This window comes from Saccopteryx leptura, chromosome 2 (genome assembly GCF_036850995.1).
Source record: "Saccopteryx leptura isolate mSacLep1 chromosome 2, mSacLep1_pri_phased_curated, whole genome shotgun sequence".
NCBI lineage: Eukaryota > Metazoa > Chordata > Mammalia > Chiroptera > Emballonuridae > Saccopteryx > Saccopteryx leptura.
The window spans coordinates 205,399,629-205,424,113 of NC_089504.1; the positions used below are offsets into that span (position 1 = coordinate 205,399,629).

At 37.0% G+C, this 24,485-nt stretch overlaps 1 non-coding gene across 1 annotated transcript; it reads left to right on the plus strand.

Moving 5' to 3' along the window:
- Nucleotides 1-23,186: 23,186 nt before the first annotated feature.
- On the plus strand, nucleotides 23,187-23,262 carry TRNAI-GAU (transfer RNA isoleucine (anticodon GAU)). The gene has a single exon. It is a non-coding gene; the product is annotated as a tRNA-Ile (tRNA).
- The last annotated feature ends 1,223 nt before the right edge of the window (nucleotides 23,263-24,485 follow it).

Below are 24,485 nucleotides of genomic sequence, written 5' to 3' on the forward strand. Positions count from 1 at the left end.
AGGAAAAGCATCCCCCCAACAACTGCCTAAATAATTTGAGATAGAAAAGCCAATTTAAAGAAAGGGGTCTTAGGATAGTATGGACTACTAATGACAGACAGGAAGGAACCTAGAAAAGTCTGTTAGATTTTCCTCTGTGTTCCTTTGTTTTTGTATGGCCAGGAAAGAATTGTTTTCCAAATATTTGCTGTTTTCATTTACCTGTGAATTGCCTACCTTCCATTTGAAATCCAAATCAATATTCTCCTCCTTTTCTCCTTAGTTCAGAATGCCTATAAGTCTAAATGGCCAGATTTGTTCTAAGATCCCATATTCTTATGGAAGCTCCATGTGTATATATATAATTTAACTTGGTTATTTTCATGTGTTAATCTGTCTCATATAAATTTATTAAACCAATGAGAAGAACTTAGAAAAATAGAAGTAAAATTATTTTTCTCCCCTGCAATACTTAGCATTCAAAGTTCAGTTTCCTTAAATTTAAGCACACAAGGCCTTTTTATTATTATTATTAATTTTAATGGGGTGACATTAATTAATCAGGGTACATATGTTCAGAGAAAACATCTCCAGGTTATTTTGACATTAGATTATGTTGCATACCCATCACCCAAAATCAAATTGTCTTCCATCACCATCTATCTGGTTTTCTTTGTGCTCCTTCCCTCCCCCCTCTTCCCCTCTCCCTATAACCACCACCCTCTCGTCCATGTCTCTGAGTCTCATTTTTTTGTTCCACCTATGTATGGAATCATATAGTTCTTAGTTTTTTCTGATTTACTTATTTCACTCAGTATAATGTTATCAAGGTCCATCCATGTTGTTGTAAAAGATCCGATGTTATCATTTCTTATGGCTGAGTAGTATTCCATAGTATATATATATATATATACCAAAGCTTTTTAATCCACTCATACTCTGATGGACACTTGGGCTGTTTTCAGATCTTTGCTATTGTGAACAATGCTGCCAAAAACATGGGGATGCATTTCTCCTTTTGAAACAGTGCTATGGTGTTCTTGAGGTATATTCCTAAAAATGGGATAGCTGGGTCAATAGGCAGTTTGATTTTTAATTTTTTAAGGAATCTCCATACTGTTTTCCATAGTGGCTGCACCAGTCTGAATTGCCACCAGCAGTGCAGGAGGGTTTCCTTTTCTCCACATCCTCGCCAGCACTTATTCTGTGTTGTTTTGTTGATGAGCGCCATTCTGACTGGTGTGAGGTGATATCTCATTGTGGTTTTAATATGCATTTCTCTAATGATTAGTGATGGTGAGCATTTTTTCATATGCCTATTGGCCATCTGTATGTCCTCTTTGGAGAAGTGTCTATTTTAGTTCTTCTGCCCATTTTTTTACTGGATTGTTTGTCTTCCTGGTGTTGAGTTTTACAAGTTCTTTATAAATTTTGGTTATTAACCCCTTATCAGACGTATTGTCAAATATGTTCTCCTCCTGTGTAGTTTATCTTTTTATTCTGTTCTTATTGTCTTTAGCTGTGCAAAAGCTTTTTATTTTGATATAGTCCCATTTGTTTATCCTGTCTTTTAATTCACTTGCCCTTGGAGATAAATCGGCAAATATATTTCTGCGATAGATGTCAGAAAACTTACTGCCTATGTTTTCTTCCAACATTCTTATGGTTTCACAACTTACATTTAAGTTTTTTATCCATTTTGAGTTTATTTTTGTGAATGGTGTAAGTTGGTGGTCTAGTTTCATTTTTTTGCAGGTAGCTGTTTAATTTTCCAAACAACATTTGTTAAAGAGGCTATCTTTACTCTATGCTATGCTCTTACCTCCTTTGTCAAATATCAGTCGTCCATAAAGTTGTGGGTTTATTTTTGGGTTCTCTGCTCTGTTCCATTGATCTATATGCCTGTTCTTAAGCCAGTACCAAGCTGTTTTGAGAACAATGGCCTTGTAGTATAACTTGATATCAGGAAGTGTGATACCTTCTACTTTATTATTCTTTTCAAGATTGCTGAGGCTATTCGTATTCTTTTTTGGTTCCATATAAATTTTTGAAATATGTGTTCTATATCTTTGAAATATGTCATTGGTATTTTAATTGGTATTGTATTGAATTTATACATTGCTCTGAAAAATATAGACATTTTAATGATGTTTATTCTTCCTAGGCATAAGCATGGTATATGCTTCCCTTGTTTGTATCTTCCTTGATTGCTTTTATCAATGTTTTATAATTTTCCAAGTACAAGTCTTTTATCTTCTTGGTTAAATTTACTCCTAGGTACTTTATTGTTTTGGTTGAAATTGTGAAGGAAATTATTTACTTAATTTCTCTTTCTGACAGTTCATTGTTGGTGTATAAAAATGCCTCTAATTTCTAACTATTAATTTTATATCCTGCAACTTTGCTGAATTCATTTATCAGGTCCAGAAGTTTTTTGACTGAGATTTTTGGGTTTTCTATATAAAATGTCATATTATCTGCAAATAATAATAGATTTACTTCTTCTTTTCCAATTTGAATGCCTTTATTTTTTCTTCTTGTCTGATTGTTGTACCTAGGACTTCCAGAACTATGTTGAATAAGAGTGGTGAAAGAGGGCACCCCTGCCTTGTTCCTGATCTTAAGGGAATTACTTGTAATTTTTGCCCATTGAGTAAGATGTTGGCTGAGGGTTTGTCAAAAATGGCTTTTATCATGTTGAGGTATGTTCCCTGTATTACCACTTTGCTGAGAGTTTTGATCATGAATGGATGCTGGATTTTATCAAATGCTTTTTCTGCGTCTATTGACATTATTATGTGGTTTTTCTTCTTTCTTTTGTTTATGTGATGAATCACATTGACTGATTAGCGAATATTGTACCAGCCTTGCCTCTCCAGAATAAATCCCATTTGACCTTGATGTATGATTTTTTTCATATATTGCTGGATCTGGTTTGTTAATATTTTGTTGAGGATTTTGGCATCTAAACTCATCAGGGATATTGGCCTATAATTTTATTTCTTTGTTTGTTTTTGCCTGGTTTTGGAATCAGAATTATGCTTGCTTCATAAAAGAAGCCTGGAAGTCTTCTTTCCTCTTCAATTTTTTGAAACAGCTTGAGAAGAATAGGAGTTAGTTCTTCTTTGAATATTTGGTAGAATTCACTTGTGAAGCCATCAGGCCCTGGGCTTTTATTTGTTTGGACTTTTTTTTTTTTAATGGGGTGACATCAATAAATCAGGATACATATATTCAGAGATAACAAGTCCAGGTTATCTTGTCTTTCAATTATGTTGCATACCCATCACCCAAAGTCAGATTGTCCTCTGTCACCTTCTATCTTGTTGTCTTTGTGCCCCTTCCCCTCCCCCTTACCCTCTCCCATTTCCCCCTTCCCCCCGTAACCACCACACTCTTATCAATGTCTCTTAGTTTCACTTTTATGTCCCACCTACGTATGGAATAATGCAGTTCCTGGTTTTTTCTGATTTACTTATTTCGCTTCGTATCATGTTATCAAGATCCCACCATTTTGCTGTAAATGTTCCGATGACATCATTTCTTATGGCTGAGTTATTACTCCATAGTGTATATGTGCCACATCTTCTTTATCCAGTCATCTATTGACGGGCTTTTTGGTTGTTTCCATGTCCTGGCCACTGTGAAAAATGCTGCAATAAACATGGGGCTGCATATGTCTTTACGTATCAATGTTTCTGAGTTTTTGGGGTATATACCCAGTAGAGGGATTGCTGGGTCATAAGGTAGTTCTATTTTCAGTTTTTTGAGGAACCACCATACTATCTTCCATAATGGTTGTACTACTTTACATTCCCACCCACAGTGTATGAGGGTTCCTTTTTCTCCACAGCCTCTCCAACATTTGCTATTACCTGTCTTGCTATCAAAAGCCTTTTCTGCATCTATTGATAAGATCATGTGGTTTTTGTTCTTTGTTTTGTTGATATGGTGTATTACATTAACCGTTTTACATATGTTGAACCATCCTTGAGATTCTGGGATGAATCCAACTTGATCATGATGTATTATTTTTTTAATATGTTGTTGTATTCGATTTGCTAGTATTTTGTTTAGTATTTTAGCATCTGTATTCATTAGAGATATTGGTCTGTAGTTTTCTTTTTTTGTGCCATTCTTGCCTGGTTTTGGTATGAGGGTTATGTTGGCCTCATAAAATGTGCTTGGAAGTATTGCTTCTTCTTCAATTTTTTGGAAGACTTTGAGTAGAATAGGAACCCTGTCTTCTTTGAATGTTTGATAAAATTTGCTGGTACAGCCGTCAGGGCCTTGATTTTATTTTTGGGGAGATTTTTAATGGCTTTTTCTATTTCTTCTCTACAAATAGGTCTGTTTAGGCTTTCTGCTTCTTCTTGACTCAGTCTAGGAAGGTTGTATTGTTCTAGGAATATATCCATTTCTTCTAGGTTGTTGAATTTAGTGGCATAAAGTATTCTACAATAATTCTTTGTATATCTACGGTGTCCATGGTGACTTCTCCTCTTTCATTTTGGATTTTGTTTATATGAGTTCTTTCTCTTTTTTCCTTGGTAAGACTTGCCAATTTTGTTGATCTTTTCAAAGAACCAGCTCCTTGTTCTATTAACTTTTTCTATAGTTTTTCTGTTCTCTAATTCATTTATTTCTGCTCTGATTTTTATTATCTCCTTTCTTCGGCTGGTTTTGGGTTGTCTTTGTTCTTCTTTTTCTAGTTCCTTAAGGTGTGAAGTTAAGTGGTTCACTTGGGCTCTCTCGTGTTTGTTCATATATGCCTGAAGTGATATGAACTTCCCTCTTATCACTGCTTTTGCTGCATCCCATAGATTCTGATATGTCATATTGTCATTTTCATTAGTCTGTATATATCTTTTGATCTCTGCACTTATTTCTTCTTTGACCCATTCATTTTTTTAAAGGTATGTTGTTTAGTTTCCACATTTTTGTGGGATTTTTTTCTCTTTTTTGCAGTTGAATTCTAGTTTCAAGGTTTTATGATCAGAAAATATGCTTGGTACAACTTCAATTTTTCTGAATTTGCTGATGTTGTTTTTGTGGCCCAACATATGGTCAATTCTTGAGAATGATCCATGTACACTGGAGAAAAATGTATACTCAGGCACTTTGGGATGAAATGTCCTGTAGATGTTTATCATATCCAGGTGCTCTAGTGTTTTGTTTAAGGCCACTATGTCTTTGTTGATTCTCTGTTTGGATGACCGATCTAGAGCCGTCAGCGGTGTATTGAGGTCTCCAAGTATGATTGTATTTTTATCAGTTTTTGTTTTAAGATCAATAAGTAGCTGTCTTATATATTTTGGTGCTCCTTGGTTTGGTGCATATATATTAAGAATTGTTATGTCTTCTTGATTCAGTGTCCCCTTAGCCATTATGAAATGGCCATTTTTGTCTCTGAGTACTTTTCCTGTCTTGTAGTCAGCATTATCCGATATGAGTATTGCTACACCTGCTTTTTTTTGGATGTTATTTGCTTGGAGTATTGTTTTCCAGCCTTTCACTTTGAATTTGTTTTTGTCCTTGTTACTTAGATGAGTTTCCTGTAGGCAGCATACAGTTGGATTTTCTTTTTTAATCCATTCTGCTACTCTGTGCCTTTTTATTGGTGAGTTTAATCCGTTTACATTTAGTGTAAATATTGACACTTGTGAGTTCCCTATTGCCATTTTATATCTTGCTTTCTGTTAGTTTTGTGTCTTGTTTGATCCTTCTCTTTCGTTTTTCTATCTTTTGTTTTTATTTGGTTGTATTCCATACATCTTTCCTCTGTTGCTATCTCTTTTATCTCATGTGCTTCTGTGGTGGTTTTTTCAATGGTGGTTACCTTTGAGTAATGAAAAGGGTCCCTACCCTGTTCATTGTAGCGAACTATTTTGTGAGTACTTTTGCACTCCATCGTCCTTTGCTACTGTTAATCTCCATCTTCTCCCCCCCCACTTTCTGTTGTTGTCACAGTTTAAATTTGTTTTTATTGTGTTCTTCTTGGAGCTTTTACTAGTGGCTCTGTTTTTTTTTTGTTCTTTGTATCTGATTGGAGAACCCCCTTTAGTAATTCCTGGAGTGGGGGTTTTCTGATGATAAATTCCCTCATCTTTTCTGTATCTGTGAATGTTTTTATTTCTCCTTCATATTTGAAGGATAGCTTGGATGGGTATAGTATTCGTGGCTGAAAGTTCTTCTCTTTCAGGACTTTAAATATTAGGGTCCACTCTCTTCTAATTTGTAGAGTTTCTGCTGAGAAATCTGACGATAATCTAAAGGGCCTTCCTTTATATGTTGTATTCTTCTTTTCCCTGGCTGCCTTGAGAATTTTTTCTTTGCTGTTGGTTTGTGTCGATTTCATTATGATATGCCTTGGAGTAGGTTTGTTGGGGTTAAGAAAACTCGGAGTTCTGTTTGCTTCTTGAACTTGAGGCTTTAGTTCTTCCCACAGGCTTGGGAAGTTCTCATCTATTATTTGTTTGAATATGTTCTCCATTCCATTTTCTCTCTCTTCTCCCTCTGATATACCTATTATTTTTATGTTATTCTTTTTGATGGAGTCAGAAAAGTCTTGTAGGGCTATCTCATTTTTTTTAATTTTTGATTCTTTTTCTTCTTCTTTCTGTTGTGCCTCAAGTTGCTTGTCTTCTATTTCACTAATCCTCTCTTCTATCTGACCTGTTCTATTACCTAAGCTTGTTACTTCGTTTTTCAGCTCATGAATTAAGTTTTTCATCTCTGTTTGATTTGTTTTTATAGTTTCAATTTCCTTGGACATATATTCTTTGTGTTCATTGAGTTGTTTTATGAGCTCCCTAAATTGCCTTTCTGTGTTTTCTTGTATATCTCGGAGGATTTTTAGGATCTCTATCTTGAATTCTCTGTCATTTACCTCCAAGGTTTCCAATATATTAATTTTTTCTCCATAGATTTTTCCTCATCTAGCTGTGTTACCTCTCTTTCTTTTGTATCCATGATATTTGATTTTCTCTTCCTTAATGGCATCTGAGGGTGGTTTGTTGATAGTATTAATGAGATTTAATAAAGAATAAAAAGTTAAAAAAAAAATAAAAAAATCGAAGAGTTGTTTTTTTTAAAAAAAATTAATAATAAAATAAAGAAAAATAAAATAAAATAAAAATTAAAAAAAAAGGAAATTATTCCCCCCCTCCTTTTTTCCTCTCTTCTCCTCTCCCCTCTTTCTTGAGAAAATCTTGTGGTGAACTGTGAATTATAACAAACAATGCCTGTGATGGAGGGCCTGAATTGGGGAAAAGTAATAAAGGGGCAAAAAAAAGAAAAAAAAGAAAAAAAAGGGGGTATGGACCCACAAAAAGCAAATAAGGAAAAAATTTGGGTCAAGAATAAAATGATTTGCTTTTAGGTGTTGGTTGTCTAAGAGTTATGATGAGCGGAATAAGGAAAACAGAAAAATGGGGGGACAAATTAAAAAATTATTATTGTATTTAGTGGAACAAAAACTAGATAAAATGGAGAGCCAGGGATGGGAGCACTGCTAGTGAGTTAAAAAGGTGAAGTAAAAACCCCCCAAAATGCCACAAACATAAGTGTGAGTCCCAGATAAGATAATTTGTTTGTTATTGAGGTTTGAATGAGAGGAGATGTAAAGGAGAAAGGAAGAAACTAATATAGAGGGAGAAAAGAAAGAGAGAGAGAGAAAAAAAGAGGGAACCACTAAAAAAAGAAAAAAGAAAGGAGAGAGAGAGAGAGAGAGAAAGAGAGAGAGTTAAGGGTTTTGGAGTGCAACCCTCATAGAGAGAAAGGAAGAGGAGAGAAAAGATAATGGGAGATGTAACACTTATGGATAGTGTAGTTCAAGGAGAGGAGTGAGTAAGACCGGCAGAGAGTTAATTGGCCAAATTGGAGGAGGAAAAAAAGTATCAAGAATAAAGATAAGAGAAACAAACGAACAAATATAATAAAATGGGATAGGTTATAAAGTCTGCAGATTATTCTTGATTTTGAGAGGTTATCTTCTTGCTTTTTCTTTTCTCTCCCTCTTCCTGGTCGGTGACTCTGTATCCTGGGTTCTGCCCCTTTGGCACGCTTAGGTAGAGGTTTGCAGTTGATAAGTCTCTATGGCAATGTCATGTACTGTGCTTTAGTCTCGTTGGCAGTCGAGGCTCATTAGCATTTATAGGCTCCGACAGTGAGAGAGTTCGTGTTCCTGGAGCCTTTCTCCTAGTCTTTCCTTCCTCAATTAGTAGCCTGATAATCCAGCTATGGGGTTGCTGCTGCCTCTGCCTGGATAGTAAGAGGCTCAAAGAGCTGGCAACTCCCCACTCTATTTCCACTGAGCACAGGGCTCTGGGTAAGGCTCAGTCAGTCATAGCTGCTAGCATAATCAGGCGGGGTTTCCGCCCACTCAAAGACCTCTGGCTTTGCCACTCTCTCCGGTAACACAGGCAGGCGCCCACTTCCGGGGCACTTGGAGGAAACTCTCACTCACTGTCTGCGCATGCAGACCAGGATATCCGGCCAGCAGTCTCACGCTCTGAGTGAAACCCCCAACCGCATGGAAAAGTTGCAGCGTTGGAATTGGCTCTCGCTCCGTCCCCGTGCGCGGCTTTTGCAAGGCGCTGGGGAGCCCGAGATTCCACTTTGGCCCACACAAAGGCCCCTGACTCTGCCCCTTTGTGCGATAACAGGGGCGCGCACTGCCAAAGCATTCAGAGGTATCTCTCACTTCCTATCTGTGCGCGCAGACCAGGATATGAGGCCGGACGCGTTTCCCTCTGAGTGAAACCCCCACCAGCACGGAAAATTTTCACCGTTGGAATTAGTTCTTGCTCCCTCCCATGCGCGGCTTTCCCAGGGCGCTGGGGTTGCCCAGAGATTCTGCTTTTGGCCCACAGAAAGGCCTCTGACTCTGCCTCTCTGTGGGGTAACACGGGCACCCACTCCTGGGACTTAGGAAGAAATCTCTCGCCCACTAACTGCGCACTTACCAGGAGATCGGGTAAAATGGCTGCCCTGCTTGTCTTTTTTTGTTTGGGTTTGGCGTGAGTGTTAGATTGTATTGCCCGGGTTGCCACAGGAACAGTTTTTCCTCGGCTTGGATCTCCGTGCCACAGCCTGGTTCAGCCATTTGTGCCACGGCCTGGATCTATTCACCCCCTTTGCCCGCCTCCGTTTCTATATTCACAGTTACCAGAGAAAGCCGCCCTGTTTAGGTTAGTGAGGAAGGCAGAGCATTTCTTACTCCCTATTTCCTTCGGGGTTTGGTTATATATTTAGCCAATTTTTCACTCGACCATACCTTCGGGTGTATTGCGAAGCATCTGGAGGCTCCAAGTATAGGTTTTTCTGTTTCTGGTTGAAGATCTTGTTGAGTTTTGGGGGAGATTTATCGGTATCGCTTCCTACCCCGCCATTACTCTGACGTCATCTCCTTGGACTTTTTTGATAACTGTTTTTATATCATTTGTTGTAATCAGTCTGTTTAAGTTTTCTGATTCTTCCAGATTGATTTTTGGAAGATTATATGTTTCAAGGAATTTATCCATTTCATCTAGGTTGTCTAATTTTTTAGCATACAGTTCTTCATAGTATTTTCTAACAATATTTTGTATTTCTGTTGTGTCAGTTGTTATTTCTCCACTCTTATTTCTAATTTTATTTATTTGAGTCCTCTCTCTTTTTTTCTTGGTGAGTCTGCTTAAAAGTTCATCAATCTTGTTTACCTTTTCAAAGAACCAGCTCCTTCTTTCATTGATCCTCTGTATTGTTTCTTTAGCCTCTATTTCATTTATTTCTGCTCTGATCTTTACTATTTCCTTCCGTCCACTACCTCTGGGCTTTACTTGCTGTTCTTTTTCTAGTTTTGTAGATGCTGGGTGAAGTTGTTTATTTGAGCTTTTTCTAGCTTCTTAAGGTAGACCTGTAATGCTATGAACTTCCCTCTCAGGAGTGCTTTTGCTGTGTCCCATAAATTTTGAATTGATGTATGCTCATTATCATTTGTTTCTAGGAATTTTTTTTATTTCTTTTTTTATCTCATTGTTAACCCATTTGTTATTTAATAACATGCTATTTACTTTCCAAGTGTTTGAGTGTGAATTTCAGTTTTTCTGTTGTGGTTGATTTCTAGTTTTATGCCATTGTGATCAGAGAAAATGCTTGATATGATTTCAATCTTCTTAAATTTGTTGAGACTGCTTTTATGCCCTAACATGTGGTCTATCTAGAGAATGTACCATGAACACTTGAAAAAATCATATATTCTGCTGTTTTAGGGTGAAAGGTTCTGAAGATATCTATTAAATTGCATTGATCTAGTGTGTCCTTAAGTCTGCTGTTTCTTTGTTAACTTTCTTTCTTGAGGATCTATCTACTGATGTTAGTGGGGTATTGAAATCCTCTACTATTATAGTATTGCTGCTGATCTCGCCCTTTATATCCATCAAAGTTTGCTTTATATATTTCGGTGCTCCTATATAAGGTGCATAGATATTTTTAATGGTTATATCTTCCTGTTGGATTGCTCCCTTTTTCATTATGTAGTGATCTTCTTTGTCTTTTACTATAGCCTTTATTTTAAAGTCCATTTTGTCTGATATAAGTATTGCTACTCCAGTTTTTTTTTTCATTTCCATTTGCATGAGATATTTTTTCCACCCTTTTACCTTCAGTCTATGTATATCTTTTGTTTTCAGGTGTGTCTCTTGTAGACAGCATATGTATGAGTCCTGTTTTCATTTTTTTTACTTTTTATTAATGTTAATGTGGTGACATCAATAAATCAGGGTACATATGTTCAAAGAAAACATGTCCAGGTTATCTTGTAATTCAATTATGTTGCATACCCATCACCCAAAGTCAGATTATCCTCCATCACCTTCTATCTAGTTTTCTTTGTGCTCCTTTTCCTCCCTCTTCTCCCGTCCCTCCCCCACCCCAGTAACCACCACACTCTTGTCCATGTCTCTTAGTCTCGTTTTTATGTTTCACCTATGTATGGAATCATGCAGTTCTTGTTTTTTTCTGATTTACTTATTTCACTCCATATACTGTTATCAAGATCCAACTATTTTGTTGTAAATGATCTGATGCCATCATTTCTAATGGCTGAGTAGTATTCCATAGTGTATATGTGCCACATCTTCTTTATCCATTCAACTATTGAAGGGATTTTTGGTTGTTTCCATGTCTTGGCCACTGTGAACAATGCTGCAATGAACATGGGGCTTTACATTTCAATGTTTCTGAGTTTTGGGGGTATATACCCAGTAGTGGGATTGCTGGGTCATAAGGTAGTTCTATTTTCAGTTTTTTGAGGAACCACCATGCTTTCTTCCATAATGGTTGTACTACTTTACATTCCTACCAACAGTGAATGAGGGTTCCTTTTTCTCCACAGCCTTACCAGCATTTGCTATTACTTGTCTTATTGATAATAGTTAATCTAACAGGTGTGAGGTGGTATCTCATTGTAGTTTTGATTTGCATTTCTCTAATAACTAATAAAGATGAACATATTTTGATATATCTGTTGGCCATTTGTATTTCTCCCTGGGTGGAGTGTCTGCCCATGTCCTCTTCCCATTTTTTATTGGATTCTTTCTTTGTTGTTGAGTTTTTTGAGTTCTTTGTATATTTTGGATAGTAGGCCCTTATCTGAGCTGTTGTTTGAAAATATCATTTCCCTTTTAGTTGGCTTTCTATTTATTTTGTTGTCAGTTTCTCTTGCTGAGCAAAAACTTCTTATTCTGATGTAGTCCCATTCATTTATCTTTGCCGTCACTTCTCTTGCCTTTGGAGTCAAATTCATAAAAAGCTGTTTAAAACCCAGGTCCATGAGTTTAGTACCTATGTCTTCTTCTATGTACTTTATTGTTTCATGTCTTATATTTAGGTCTTTGATCCAATTTGAATTGGTTTTAGTACAAGGGGACAGACAGTAGTTGAGTTTCACTCTTTTGCATGTGGTTTTCCAGTTTTCCCAGCACCATTTGTTGAAGAGGCTTTCTTTTCTCCATTGTGTGTTGTTGGCCCCTTTATTGAAAATTATTTGACCATATATATATGTGGTTTTATTTCTGGACTTTCTATTCTGTTCCATTGATCTGAGTGTCTATTTTTCTGCCAATACCATGCTGTTTTGATTGTCGTGGCTGTATAATATAGTTTGAATTCAGGTATTATAATGTCCCCAGCTTCATTTGTTTTCCTTAGGATTGCTTTTGCTATTTGGGGTTTTTTATAGTTTCTTATAAATCTGATAATTTTTTGTTACATTTCTTTAAAAAATGTCATTGAAGTTTTGATGGATATTGCACTAAATTTGTATATTGTTTTGGGTAATATGGTCATTTAGATTACATTTATTCTTCCTATCCAAGAACAAGGAATATTTTTCCATCTCATTGTATCTTTTTCGACTTCCCTTAACAATGCTTTGTAGTTTTTGTTATATGTCCTTTACATTTTTTGTTATGTTTACTCCTAGGTATTTTTTTGTTGTTGTTGCAATCATGAAGATAATTATTTTTTTGAGTTCATTTTCTAATGTTTCATTGTTGGCATATAGAAAGGCTATGGACTTTTGTATATTAATTTTGTATCCTGCAACCTTACTGTATTGGTATATTGTTTCTAGTAATCTTTTTGTAAAGTCTTTGAGGCTTTTGATGTATAGAATCATATCATCTGCAGAAAGTGATACTTTTACATTTTCTTTTCCGGTATGGATGCTTTTTATTTCTTTATCTTGTCTGAATGCTCTGGCTAGAACTTCTAGCACCACATTAAATAAGAGTGGAGAGAGTGGACAGCCCTGTCTTGTTCCTAATTTAAGGGGGAAAGTCCTCAGTATTATGCTATTTAATATGTTGCTAGCTGATGGCTTTCATATATGGCCTTTATCACATTGAGATATTTTCCTTCTATACCCATTTTGTTGAGTGTCTAAAACAAAAGTTTGTGTTGTATTTTATCGAATGCCTTTTCTGCATTTATTGAGAAGATCATTTGGTTTTTGTTCTTTGTTTTGTTGATATGGTATTAGGTTAACCTTTTTATGTGTGTTGAACCATCCTTGAGATTCTGGGATGAATCCCACTTGATCATGACATATTAATTTTTTAATATGTTGTATTGCATTTGCTAGTATTTTGTTTAATATTTTGACATCTGTATGCTTTAAAGATATTGGACTGAATTTTTTTTTTTTTTTGTACCATCTTGCCAGTTTTTGGTATGAGGGTTATGTTGGCTTCATAAAATGTGTTTGGAAGTATTGCTTCTTCTTCAATTTTTTGGATGACTTTGAGTAGAATAGGAACCAAGTCTTCTTTGAATGTTTGATAGAATTTAATAGTATAACTGTCTGGACCTGGACTTTTATTTTGGGGGATGTTTTTAATAGTTTTTTTCTATTTCATCCCTGCTAATTGGTCTCTTTAGGCTTTCTGCTTCTTCTTGACTCAGTCTAGGAAGGCTGTATTGTTCTAGGAATTTATCCATTTCTTCTAGATTGTTGAATTTGGTAGCATATTTTTTGCAGTATTCTACAATAATTCTTTGTATATCTATGATGTCAGTTATGATTTCTCCTCTTTCATTTTGGATTTTGTTTATATGAGTTCTTTTTTTTTTTTCTTGCTGAGGCTTGCCAAAGGTTTGTCAATTCTGTTGATCTTTTCAAAGAACCAGCTTCTCGTTTTATTAATTTTTTTATATTTTTTCTGTTCTCTATTTCATTTATTTTTGCTCTCATTTTTATTATTATTATTTTCTTTCTTCAGCTGCATTTGGGTTGTCTTTGTTCTTTTTTTTCTAGTTCCTTAAGGTGTGAACTTAAGTGGTTTCTTTGGACTCTCTCTTGTTTGTTCATATATGCCTGAAGTGATAAGAACTTCCCTCTTATTAATGCTTTTGCTGCATCCCAGAGATACTGATATATCGTCTTGTCATTTTCATTTGTCTGTATATATCATTTGATCTCTGTGCTTATTTCTTCTTTACCCATTCATTTTTTAAAAGTATGTTGTTTAGTTTCCACATTTTTGTGGTTTTTTTCCCCTCTTTTCTGCAGTTTCGATTCTAGTTTTAAGGCTTTATGATCAGAAAATATGATTGGTACAATTTTGTTTTTTCTGAATTTGCTGATGTTATTTTTGTGGCCCATCATATGGTCAATTTTTGAGAATGTTCTATGTACACTAGAGAAAAATGTATACTCTGTCACTTTGGGATCAAATGTCCTGTAGATGTCTATCATATCCAGGTGCTCTAGTGTTTTGTTTAAGGCCAATATATCTTTATTGATTTTCTGTTTGGATGAATGATCTAGAGCCATCAGCAGTGTATTGAGGTCTCCAAGTATGATTGTATTTTTGTCAGTTTTTGTTTTAAGGTCAATAAGTAGCTGTCTTATATATTTTAGTGCTTCTTGGTTTGGTACATATATTTTAAAAATTGTTATGTTTTCTTGATTCAGTGTCCCCTAAATCATTATGAAATGACCATTTTTGTCTCTGAGTACTATTGTTGTCTTGTAGTCAGCATTATCAGATATAAGTATTGCTACACCTGCTTTTTTTTTTTTTTTTTGGATATTTGCTTGTAGTATTGTGTTCCAGCTTTTCACATTGAATTTTTTTTATTCTTGTTGCTTAGGTGTGTTTCTGGTAGGCAGCATAGAGTAGGATTTTACTTTTTAATCCATTATGCTACTCTTTGTCTTTTTATTGGTGAGTTTAATCCATTTACATTTAATGTAATTATTGACAATTGTGGGTTCTGTATTGCCATTTTATAAATTGCTTTCTGTTAGTTTTGTATCTTGTTTAATTCTTCTCTTTTGTTTTTCTCTCATTTGTTTTTGTTTGGTTGTATTTCATGCTTCTTTCTTCTGTTGCTACCTTTTTTAAGTCATGTGCTTCTGTGGTTGTTTTTTCAAGGGTGGTTACCATTAAGTATTGAAAAGGGTACCAACCATGTTCATTGTAATGCATGATCTTATGAGTGCTTCAGCACTCCATCATCTTTTGTTATTGTTAATCGCCATCATCCCCCCCCCCTTTTTTTGTTTTTGTTGTCACAGGTTAAATTTGGTTTTATTGTGTTCTTGGTGAAGCTTTTACTTGTAGTTTTGTTTTGTTTTGTTCTTTGTTTCTGGTTTGTAAATGCCCTTTAGTATCTTTGTATCTGATTGGAGAACCCCCTTTAGTAATTCCTGCAGTGGGGGTTTTCTGATGATAAATTCCCTTATCTTTTCTGAATCTGTGAATGTTTTTATTTCTCCTTCATATTTAAAGGATAGCTTTGATGGTTATAGTATTCTTGGCTGATAGTTCCTCTCTTTCAGGACTTTAAATATTGGCGTCCACTCTCTTCTAGCTTGTAGGGTTTCTGCTAAGAAATCCGATGATAATCTAATAAATCTTCCTATATGTTGTATTCTTTTTTTCCTTGGCTGCCTTGAGAATTTTTCTTTGTCATTTGTTTGTGCCAATTTCATTATGATGTGCCTTGGAGTAGGTTTGTTGAAGTTAAGAAAACTTGGTGTTTCTTTTGCTTCTTGAATTTGAGGCTTTAGTTCTTTCCACAGGCTTGGGAAGTTCTCATCTATTATTTATTTGAATATGTTCTCTATTCCATTTTCTCTCTCTTCTCCCTCTGATATACCTATTATTCTTATGTTAGTCTTTTTGATGGAGTCAGACAATTCCTGTAGGGCTTTCTCATTTTTTTTAAATTTTTGAGTCTCTTTCTTCTTCTCTCTGTTGTGCCTCAAGTTGCTTGTCTTCTAGGTCACTAATCCTACCTTCTATCTGGCCTGTTCTACTAGTAAGCTTGTTACCTTGTTTTTCAGTTCATGAATTGAGTTTCTCATCTCTGTTTGATTTGCTTTTATAGTTTTAATTTCCTTAGTGATATATTCTTTGTGTTCATTGATTTTTTTTTAGCTCCTTAAATTGATTTTCTGTGTTTTCTTGTATATCTCTGGGTATTTTTAGGATTTCTCTTTTATATTATCTGTAATTTAGCTCCAAGGTTTCCAATATATTAACTATTTTCTCCATAGATTTTTCCTAATCTATCTGTGTTACTTCTCTTTCTTTTGTATCCATGATATTTGATTTCATTTTCCGTAATGGCATCTGAGGGTGGTTTCATTGATAACACTAAGGAGAATTAATAAAGAATAAAAGTAAAAGTAATAAAAAAGAAAATTTATTATTTCCTTTTTTCTTCCTGTCCTCTTGTCTCCTCCTTGAGAAAAAATCATGATGAACTGTGAATTATATTGTGCTAAATGGAACAAAAACTACCTATATCAAAAGGCCTGAGTTGGGGAGAAGTGATACAGGGGCAAAAGAGAAGGTCAGGACACACAAATGCTAAAAAGAAAAAAATTGGGTCAAGAATAAAATGATTTGCTTGTAAATGTTGTCAACTAAGAGATATAATTAGAGGGATAAGAGGGAAACAGGAAAACAGAAAAAAATTAAAAATTACTATTGTATTAAGTGGAGCAAAAACTAGATAGAATGGAGATTCGGGGTTGGGAGGAATGCTAATGAGTTAAAAATGAAGTAAAAAACACCCAAAGTGTCACAAAGAAAAAATTTGAGTCCCAAATAAAATAATTTGTTCATGACTGAGGACTGAATGAGAGGAAAAGTAAAGGAGAAAAGAAGAAACTAATATAGAGGGAGAAAAAAGAAAGAGAAAAAAATGAAAAGAAGAAAACAGAAAAAAGAGCAAAAAGAAAGAGAGAGAGAGTTAAAGGTTTTAGAGTGCAACCTTTATAGAGAGAAAGGAAGAAGAAAAGTAAGAAAATGGGAAATGTAACACTTATGGGGAGTGTAGTTCAAGAAGAGGAAAGAATAAGGTGGGCAGAGAATAAAAGGACCAAAGTGGAAGAAAAAGAAAATAATCAAGACAAGATGAAAGAAACAAAAAAAATGGAAAAAGTTATAAAGTCTTTTAATTTTTCTTGATTTTGAGAGGCTATCTTCTTCCTTTTTCTTTCCTCTCCCTCTTCCTGGTTGGTGACTCTGTACCCCAGGCTCTGCCCCTGTGGCATGGTTAGATAGAGATTTGCTGTTGATAAGTCTCTATGGCGATGTCATATATTAGGCTTTGGACTTGTTGGCAGTCAAGGTTCATTAGCATTTGCAGGCTCTGACAATAAGAGAGTCCATTTTCCTGGAGCCTCTCTTTTAGTCTCTCCTTCTTGAATTAGCAGCCTGATTATTCAGCTATGGGATTGCCACTGCCCCTGCCTTAGTTTTCAGAGTGTGGGACTTCTAGATGCTCCAAGGATAGATTTTTCTGTCTCTGGTTGAAGAACTTGTTGAAATTTTGGGGAGATTTATCAGTAGCGCTCCTCACGGCGCCATTTCTCTGACGTCACTGAGTCCTGTTTTCTTATCCATGCAGCTACTCTATGTCTTTTGATCGGGTCATTTAATCCATTTACACTTAAGGTTATTATTGATATGTAGTTGTTTATTGCCATTTTTTTCTTCATAGCTGTATTCCTCTTTTGCTATATTCCTTTTCCTCTTTGATCTGTTTACAACAGGCCCCTTAACATTTCTTGCAGCATTGGTTTGGTTGTAATGAATTCCTTGAGGTTTTTTTTGTTTGTTTTTTGCTTTGTCTGGGAAGCTTTTTATTTAAACAATAGCCTTGCTGAGTAAAGTAGTCTTGGTTGTATGCTCTTGTTCTGCATTACTTTGAATATTTCTTGCCATTCCCTCTGGCCTCAAGTGTTTCTGTTGAGAAGTCGAATGTCATTTTTATGGGGGTTCCTTTGTAGGTGGTAGCCTTTTTTCTCTAGCAGTTTTTAATATTTTCCCTTTATCACTTAGCTTTGGTATTTTTATTATGAATAGTCTTGGTGTAGATTTCTTTGGGGTTCTCTTTAATGGAGTTCTCTGTGCTTCTTGATCTTGTGAGACTTTTTCCTGCTTTAATTTAGGGAAGTTTTCAGCTATGATATGATTGAACAAAGTCTCTATCCCTTATTCTTTCTCTTTTTCTTCAGGAACCCCTATGATGCAGATGTTAGTTCTCTTCATGTTGTAATAGAATTATCTTAGAGTTTTCTCAGACTTTTTGAGTCTCTTTTCTTTTTTCTGCTCTGCTTTTGTGCCTTCATTTATCTTGTCCTCTAACTTACTGATTTGATCCTCAGCTTCATCCATTCTGCTTTTAATTCCTTTCATTGTAGTCTTCATTTCTGATATTTTATTTGTCTTTTCTGATTCTTTTTTATTATTTCAATTTTCTTTTTTATATTTGCTATCTTTTTTTTAGGTTTTCATAATGACCATCTATTGTTGTTCTAAGATCTTTAAACATCCTAACAATCATTAATTTAAACTCTGCATCCAGTAATTTGGTTATATCTGACTCACTCAGGTCCTTTCTGGGTATTTCTCTTGATTCATTTGTGTTGCATTTCTTTGCCTTCCCATTTTGTCTGTGTATTAGAAGGGTGTGGCCACTGGAGTCCTTTCGGTGTGGCCTCTGTGTTCCCTAGGTGTGGTCTGTCTGCAGTCCCGCCTCCCCCTCTGCCGTTGCTGCCTAGGGTGTTAGAATATGGGTGTTGCCGGTGCCTGCCTTCTGGGGTTGTCTTTGCTGTTTCCACCTCTCCTCCACAGGAGGGGCTGTAATCACGTGCCTGTGTCATCATGCCTCAGTGGCCTTGGCCTTCACCCCAAACCCACTGGTTGGGTTATGTACCATGCCTAATCCACAAGCTTCCACACCACAGGCAGGGGTGAGCACCTTTGCTCAGTAGTGGGACTCTGAGTATTTCCGGGTTTTCACTCCAACCCCCGCATGAGGAGCCCACTCCCTGGTTGTCTGAAAGCCTCCGCTCTGTGGGCCAGTCGGGTCTGCGCACCCACACTCAGTAGTGGGACTCAGCCTGTTCTGGGCTTTTGCCCCACCCCCGTGGGAGGAGCCGGCTTGTGCGTTGGGCCGCAAACCTTGGTTCCGCGGTTCTGGTGAGAATGCAATCCTGTGCGCCCTTGCTCAGCAGCGGGTGTTCACCCCTTCCGGGGCTCCTGCCCTTCCCCTGCAGGCAGTATTGCAGGCGGGCCTGCAGTTGGGCCTGACCACTTTTGCACATCCCCTCTGCCCGCACCGGGCAAGACTAAGCTGATGCTCAGGCCTCATCATGGCCAGGTGGCTTCTGCCCTTGCCAAGGGAACTGCGCTTTTGCGTCCTGCCACCACCCACCCTCTGATGAGCCCTCAGTCTTGTAGATGGGGCTGTTGCAGCTCAGACTCTAACACTCAATACTGTAATCCTGAAAGCTCCTTCCTTCTAAGCAGCTCTGCTCTGAGTGCTGTGGGAGAGCTTGTTTGGCTGTTGCCCTGATTCCCTTTGCTGGTATTGCTGTTTCCAGGGGAAATATTCACTTCAGATTTGGGTAGTGACTCAGCCTAGGTGTTAGGGTGGCTGTCCTTTAAAGTGTTTCTCCCTGTGCTTCCCAGATTACATTCTTTTCCCACTGTTCTGGTCCTCTCCTGTCTATTGTCCCCCAGAGCCCCAGGTGGGTGGTTGTGAGAAAGGTTTTCTGTGCCATACCTTTAAAAAGAATTCTGGGTCTGAGAAATCTGTCTCTTTCTCACAAACAGTACTCTGACTTGTTTCAAAGCTAAATACTGTTCATATGCCTCTTCTAGGCTCTGGGGCTGCAGACTGGGGCTTTGTTCCTGGGGCTCAGGACCCTCCCCTCTCTGCTAAACTCACTTCCCACCACGCGAGTCTCTCCGGGCTGCCATTCACTCCAGGGAGTTGGGCAGCCCTCTCTGCATTTCCACTTTTTTTTTACCTGTCTCAATATGGCTTCTTCGGTGTTCCTTGGTTAAAGAGTCCTCTTAGTTTAGTCCAAAGTTGATTTTTCCAGATGATGGTTCTTAAAATTAAGTTGTAATCCACTTTGGTTCTGGGAGATGGAAGTTGGTATATCCACCTACTCTGTTCCCATCTTGCCACTCACAAGGCCTTTTAAATCTCTCCTGAAATTGTTTTAATGAAAGTCTTTCATAAAATATTTATCCATTGTACTTATCTTTTGTTTGTGATTATTTAAATCATATGCAAAATGATCTGATTATTTATGAAAATTAATAATTTTTTTTTGTACTTTTCTGAAGCTGGAAACGGGGAGAGACAGTCAGACAGACTCCTGCATGCGCCCGACCGGGATCCACCTGGCATGCCCTCCAGGGGGCGACGCTCTGCCCACCAGGGGGTAATGCTTTGCCCCTCTGGGGTGTCACTCTGTTGAGACCAGAGCCACTCTAGCGCCTGGGGCAGAGGCCAAGGAGCCATCCCCAGCACCCGGGTCATCTTTGCTCCAATGGAGCCTTGGCTGTGGGAGGGGAAGAGAGAGACAGAGAGGAAGGGGGGAGTGGAGAAGCAAATGGGCGCTTCTCCTATATGCCCTGGCCGGGAATCGAACCTGGGTCCCCCGCACGCCAGGCCAACGCTCTACCGCTGAGCCAACCGGCAAGGGCCTTAATAAATTTTTAATATAAGAAAATTACCAAATATACTTAACACTATATTTGTACCAAGATACTTATGTATATCAGTAGTAGCTGTTAATTCTTTCCATTTTCTAATAATAGAACTTTATTTCTAATGTTTAAATGAAATTGCAAATTTTATTGTGAACACATTTTCATATAAATTATTCTGATGAGTCAAACAAGTGCATTATGAGCACCTGGTTGTAGCCATTTTCATCTGTTTCATGGAAAATTGCAGAATTCTTTCATTATCCAAGGTTTCCCTGTTGTTCATCATCAACTCAGTGACAGACACAAGAATGATTTACATAGTGTAAATTAAAGCCACTGTTATTCTTGCTTAACATTCTAATGGTTTCTCATTGTCTTAGATGAAAATCCAAACCACTTTCCTAAAAGGTACTGCTTGCATTGTCTCTTGGTACAGCTTATCCTGAGTTTGTAGCACCTTCTCATCCCATTTCCTTATTTTTGGCATGCTATTTTCTTTTCTTTTCTTTTAACTTTTAAATTAAATTTATTGAATTTATTGTTGTGACTGGTTACTGAATTTTATAGGTTTCAGGTGTGCAATTCTACAATACATCATCTGTATTTTGCACTGTGTGTACACTACCCCAAGTCGAGCCTTCCTCCATCACCATCTGTCCCCCTGTACCCTCCTTTACCTCTCCCTGCTTCCTTTTTCCTCCAGCAAGTCCATATTGTTGGTTGGTGTCTGAGAATTTTTTTGCTTAATCTCTTCATTTTTTTTACCCAGCCTCTCCTGCATCCCCTGACAACTGGCTGTTTTCTCCACACTATTCATATTTGATCACCATCTCTTCACATGGACATTCCTGAAAAATCCTCTTTAAAGTGTGCAACTCATGCCACGCTTAGTCACTCTTAGTTCCCTCTGATTATTGATGCTTATCTTCTTAAGAAATAAGGCCATGTCCATTTATTTGCTTAATTCTTTATTTTTCATTTAGCCTTTCTCTATTAAAATGTAGGCTTTTTTTTAAGCGGGAGGAGGGGCGATAGTGATACAGACTCTTACATGCACCTTACAGGGATCCACTTGGCAACCCCCATCTGGGGCCAATGGTCAAATCAGCTGAGTTGTCTTCAGCACCCAGGCCTACATTAGAACCAACTGAACCACTGGTTGTGGGAGAAAATAAGGGAGAAAAGGGGGAGTGGGAGGGTGAGCAGAGGAGGGTTTAATGGTCGGCACACTGGGAGTGCACCCTGGGCCCCGACTTCTGAAGGACCTCACAAAGCCCCAACTTTATACTTTTTTCTAATGACACCAAGTTTGGTTTCATATGTGCAATTTTAAAATTAATAGTAAATAATATCTTTTATTTATTTAAAAATATGGTTAACATGTATTTTCATTTTCCCTGTCTTTCTCTCATTTTTTAAGGGGCCCAATACTTTCTTCTGTGCCTTGGGCCTCAACCCACCTTAATCTGCCTCTGAGGGAGAGAGATGCAGATGGTCACTTCTCTTGTGTGCCCTGACCGAGAATCAAACATGGTACATCCATACCCCAGGCTGATGCTTTATTCACTCAGTCAACCAGAGAGAGCCAAATGTAGGCTTCTTGAAATCAAGGGTTCTTCAATTTTTTACCCATCAAAATATTTCTTGAAGACCACTTCTAAAAAAAGTATATTTCAAATGAACATACATACTCACTGTATTAAGGAAAGCAAAGCTAGCTGCTCTTATCAACAACAACAAAAAAAACCCATCTAAATTTCAATGGCTTAAGTGTTTATTGCTCCTGTGACTGTTTATTTCACTTAGCATAATGTCCTCAAGGTTATCTATATTTTTGTTTATAACAGAATTTCCTTCCTTTTTTGAAGGCTGAGTAATATTCTAATGTGTTTAAATACCACACGTTCTTTATTCATACTGTATCAAACACTTGAAAATTGTTACAAGGATACATATCTGGGTAAGTGTTCTCATCACCCAAATTTTTAAAAAAGTTTATTTATCAATCACCTAATCATTCAGTGTTTAGATTAATAAGTGGGTTTCTTTCCACCTGTTCTGTCCTTTCATATCCTTTCATAAGTGATTGTGCTGCCCAATAAAGCAATCATTTTTATAGTCAGCATACTGTTTTCAGCATAGACTATCACACTTTATTTGGTTTTTAAAAAACTAGAAATAACAATGATTTTATTTTTAAAGCAATAATATTTTACAAATCTCTGTCTAGAAACAGACTTCAGCTGTTAGATGATGCTAAAATAATGATATATTTAATGTTTATATGATCTCACAGAGATTAAAGAAATTTAATTGTGATGAATTGTCTTGTGTTCTGCCTCTTCTTCCATGCTTTCATCCAACAAATTAAAAAATATTTTAGAGGTTCATTATGTTCCAAAATGAACATAGCTTAATAATCAGAAAAGAATAAATAAGTACATTTTCTTAAAATATAAAGGCAAATATTCCTATGATTTTTAAGGTCTGCTCTTCATTAAGTCTTTTTAATTTCACTGTATATATACATCTATGTGAGATACAATGTCAAGCATTGTCCTGATGTCTGAAAGTGTATCTGGAACATACTAGGTGCTTAATAGTTTTGAGTTTCTATGCAAATATCAAAAGGTCCCATTGAATAGCCACTCCTAACTTTACATTAGATTAGGTATGTAAAATAAGCAATAGTAGGCCCTGGCCGGTTGGCTCAGTGGTGGAGCGTCAGCCTGATGTGCAGAAGTCCCGGGTTCAATTCCCGGCCAGGGCACACAGGAGAAGCGCCCATCTGCTTCTCCTCCCCTCCCCCTCTCCTTCCTCTCTGTCTCTCTCTTCCCCTCCCTCAGCCAAGGCTCCATTGGAACAAAGACGGCCCGGGTCCTGGGGATGGCTCCTTGGCCTCTGCCCCAGGCACTAGAGTGGCTCTGGTCTCAACAGAGCGACGCCCCCTGGTGGGCAAAGCGTTGCCCCCTGGTGGGCGTGCCGGGTGGATCCCGGTCGGGCGTATGTGGGAGTCTGTCTGACTGTCTCTCCCAGTTTCCAGCTTCAGAAAAATACAAAAAAAAAAAAAATAAGCAATAGTAATTTTCACTGAGAATTGCTAATCATCCGTACTAAAAACAGAAATTAAAAAACAATTATAAAGGAAGAGGCTGTTCTTCTCCACCATATTCCTACTGTCAAGACAGATATTTTAGACATTTAAAACATGCAAGTAACTCTATTTGTTGTTTCTGCACTAACTAAATTTGTGATTTTAGTTAAGTTTTTATACATCTCTGTAATTGAGTCCAGACACTGATTGGTGATCCTGAATAAACTCCAGTCCTCAGAGTTGTAGTTCTCATTATAGAAATATATACCTCTGATTTATTAACTATGTATTGTTGTTTTAGGTCTATTTTGTCTTATTTGTGTGTGTGTGTGTGTGTTTACATGTGTCCACACTCATGTATGATTATACAAAAGCACTCCACATAGATGCATATCTCAGAGTAGTAAAAAGACTGAGGTTCAGAATGTACAAAAGACTAGGTTACACCCTGTTGATGTTCCTTTCTCTTTTTTCCTTTACAATCCAGCACTTCTGTTCTTTAGGAAACAAAAGCTTTTACTCTTTGCTATTCTGTACAACTTTACATTAAATAAATGGTAACACTCTCATTTTTATAAGAAGTGAAAAAACAAAACAAAGCTATTGTTTAATGTCAGGATTTTATGAGTTCTGATGACATGGCTTATTTTGTATGATGGCTAAGGTAAGATTGGGTATACATTTAAAGATTTATGGAGAATAGAGTCATTTTGAACAATCTGTAAATATGTAAAGAATAATTGTCAGCGAGTAGAGCAAAACAAGGGAAAACTAGGGAGACTTTGACAACAGGTTTTAGAAAATATTAAATTTTTAACCATAGAAGGGCATGGCTCATTCTTTGTTTTTGTTTTTCATGTAACACACTTCTCACTTGAGAAAAGTTCAGAAATGGCTGA